This window comes from Phyllobates terribilis, unplaced genomic scaffold, assembly GCF_046119375.1.
Source record: "Phyllobates terribilis strain yellow unplaced genomic scaffold, ASM4611937v1 Scaffold_7__3_contigs__length_470593459, whole genome shotgun sequence".
Lineage (NCBI taxonomy): Eukaryota > Metazoa > Chordata > Amphibia > Anura > Dendrobatidae > Phyllobates > Phyllobates terribilis.
The window spans coordinates 136961337-136965063 of NW_027362767.1; positions in this window are offsets into that span (position 1 = coordinate 136961337).

Sequence of the window (3727 nt, forward strand, 5' to 3'; positions counted from 1 at the left end):
AAACCGCAGGTGCGGTGAACAAGCAGAGCGGAGCAAAACTGCAAGCGTGGTTAACAACCAGAGCGGAGCAAAACCGCTGGAGCGGTGAACAAGCAGAGCGGAGCAAAACCGCAGGTGCGGTGAACAAGCAGAGCGGAGCAAAACCGCAGGTGCGGTGAACAAGCAGAGCGGAGCAAAACCGCAGGTGCGGTGGACAAGTAGAGAAGAGCAGAACCGCAGGTGCGGTGATCAAGCAGAGCAGGAACCACAGGTGCGGTAAACAAGCGGAGCAGAGCGGAACCGCCGGAGTGGTGAACAATCAGAGCAGAACAGAACCGCAGGTGTAGTAAACAAGCAGAGCCGCCGGAACGGTGAACAAGCAAAGCAGAACAGAACCGCAGGTGCGGTAAACAAGCGGAGCAGAGCGGAACCGCCGGAGTGGTGAACAAGCAGACCAGAGCGGAAGGTGAAGGCAGACAGGACAGGGCTCTGTTCACATGGAACAGACTGGAAAATACAGGAAGCTAGCTAGAACACAGGGGGTAAATTCGGAGGCAAGGAAACAGAACGAGCAGAACCAGATACACACAAGGTACTTACAATGAAGTAGCGAGTGGACACAAAACTCACAAACAGAAGCACAGAGACAGCGAGTTGGAGTTAGGTGCAGTTTCAGACACTGCAGGAAAAGGGAAGGTTCGGACATAGAGGCAAACAGGTAATGGCCTAGGACACTGTTCAGACAGGAACTGAACCGGAACAAGATACAGGAACGAGCCTGGGAACTCAGCCCCCAGGGTGGCGGAAACAGACTAGAAGTCAGAGATACAGGTAGCGGCCCTGGGTACTCAGCCCCCAGGGTGACAGAAACAGACTAGAAGTCAGAGATACAGGTAGCGGCCCTGGGTACTCAGCCCCCAGGGTGGCGGAAACAGACGAGTCAGGACAGGACCTGGCAACTCACAGTTGCACAGAACACACTGTAAGAAAGTGTTGCTCAGGCACCTCCTACTGGGTGGGGGGGGGGGTTAAGTATCCAGTGACTCACAGCAATAGGCTGGGAACACATTAGGACTGTGCACACAGTAGCTATAAGAAACAGGCAGAAACCAGGACTACACCCTAAGCAATCAGACAAGAGACATGGACACAGCAGGTACTGGAGCAAAGTGTGCAGCCTGGACTGACAGGTAAGATTGCGGTCTTGCATGGTGGGAGGTGGTGCACCATGCAAGCACGCCGCCAGGGATGTTACAGCAATATTATTCGGCCCCTTTACTTTCAGTGCAGCAAACTCCCTCCAGAAGTTCAGTGAGGATCTCTGAATGATCCAATGTTGTCCTAAATGACTGGTAATGATTAATAGAATCCACCTGTGTGTAATCAAGTCTCCGTATAAATGCACCTGCTCTGTGATAGTCTCAGGGTTCTGTTTCAAGTGCAGAGCATCATGAAGACCAAGGAACACACCAGGCAGGTCCGAGATACTGTTGTGGCGAAGTTTAAAGCCAGATTTGGATACAAAAAGACTTCCCAAGTTTTAAACATCTCAAGGAGCACTGTGCAAGCGATCATATTGAAATGGAAGGAGTACTACTATAATACTGCCCCCTATGTACAAGAATATAACTACTATAATACTTTCCCTATGTATAAGAATATAACTACTATAATACTGCCCCCTATGTACAAGAATATAACTACTATAATACTGCCCCTTTGTCTAAGAATATAACTACTATAATACTGCCCCCTATGTACAAGAATATAACTACTATAATACTGCCCCTTTGTCTAAGAATATAACTACTATAATACTGCCCCTATGTATAAGAATATAATTATTCTAGCACTGCTCCTATGCACTGTGCTGTTATATTTAGTGAGTGGTATTGGTGATAACAGTGTGATCTGTGTGTAGATATTTATGTGGGGTCCCGGGTGGATTTTCAGGGAAACATTTGGCTGCTGTGTATTGTATAGCAGTAAGTAGAGAGTATTACGGTATTATTAGGGGTCTTCTGGCAGTTTGTGTGGGATAGTAAAATGGAATGTCAGGAACATTGTGCACATTTCTTTATGGTTGGATCACCATGAATTCTATGCAGTATATAGTGTAGTGGAGTGTCAGCTCTTCTGGTTCTGGGCACGGTGTTCTGGCGTCACTAGGGAGTGATCAAACCCCCAGTAGTTTGTGTTATTTCGCACATTTACGGTCTGTCTGTAGTCCATTCTCAGGATGTCTTTAAATCCTGCAGACATTTATAACCCTGGAAGGAGAACGGGACTGTAATATAGCGCAGCGTAGACTTCTTGTCAGACCGCTATGCCTCCTTGCGCAATTCTTGCATTTATAGGAATGCCCCGTATTACACAATGCGGTTTGCAATACTGAGGCTACAGGTGGCCAAAAACTTGACGCAACTCAACACAATGCTACCGCAGTCCCAAGCCAATGATAGGCGGTTCAGAACATCCACATTTCGCACAGACAACTTTTCTTAAAGGCAGTGTTCTTATATCTGCTCTAATGTTTTAATTTGAAATCTTCACAGAAAGCGTTAAAATGTGTAGATACCTCGGAGAGGTCAGCAGCACATTCCTGGGGGCACACTGCCTTGGGATCACTTACTAGAATCCATTCAGTGCTGGAGTGATTCACCATGTTGTGGTCACTGTCCGTCCACCTGTGTGTGTGGAGGCTGAGCCGAGGCCTTGTGTCCTCCAGTCAGGGCCGGCATTAGAGGGGGGAGTGAAACTAGGCAATTTATCAGGGACCCCAGCCAGCAGTGAGCCACTAATAGTGGCCGACCACATGGCCCTTTATGGGGCCTAGTGCCAGCGCTGGCTCTGGGCACCCCTCTGTCCGGCAACGCACATTCAACTGTATCGGCATCCAGGATGCCGATACTGTTGAAAACAATCATGGAGGAGGGAAGCCGTCCACTCCCTTCCCCATCATTCTTTCTCAGCATCTGATGTCTCAGCCAGCGGGCACGATGATATCACTTCATCGTGCCATGCTGTGGCAGGCAGAGGAGCTGTTGAGGAGATGAGCTGCAGAGACCGGAGCATCGGGAAAATAGGGAGAGGTGAGCATGTATTTATGTTTTTAAATCAGTGAGTACATTGTGGTGGCCATAATACTCTATGGAAGACTATGGGGGTGAATTATACTATATGGAGGACTATGGGGAGTGCATTATACAATATAGAGGACTATGGGGTGTGCATTATACTATATGGAGGACTATAGGGAGTGCATTATACCATATAGAGGACTATGGGGTGCATTATACTATATGGAGGACTATGGGGAGTGCATTATACTGTATGGAGGATTATGGGGAGTGCATTAGACTATATGGAGGACTATGGGGAGTGCATTATACTGTATGGAGGATTATGGGGAGTGCATTATACTATATGGAGGACTATGGGGAGTGCATTATACTATATGGAGGACTATGGGGAGTGCATTATACTATATAGAGGACTATGGGGAGTGCATTATACTATATGGAGGACTATGGGGAGTGCATTATACTATATGGAGGACTATGGGGAGTGCATCATACTATATAGAGGACTATGGGGAGTGCATTATACTATATGGAGGACTATGGGAAGTGCATTATACAATATAGAGGACTATGGGGGGTGCATTATACCATATGGAGGACTATGGGGCGTGCATTATACCATATAGAGGACTATGGGGTGCATTATACTATATGGAGGACTATGG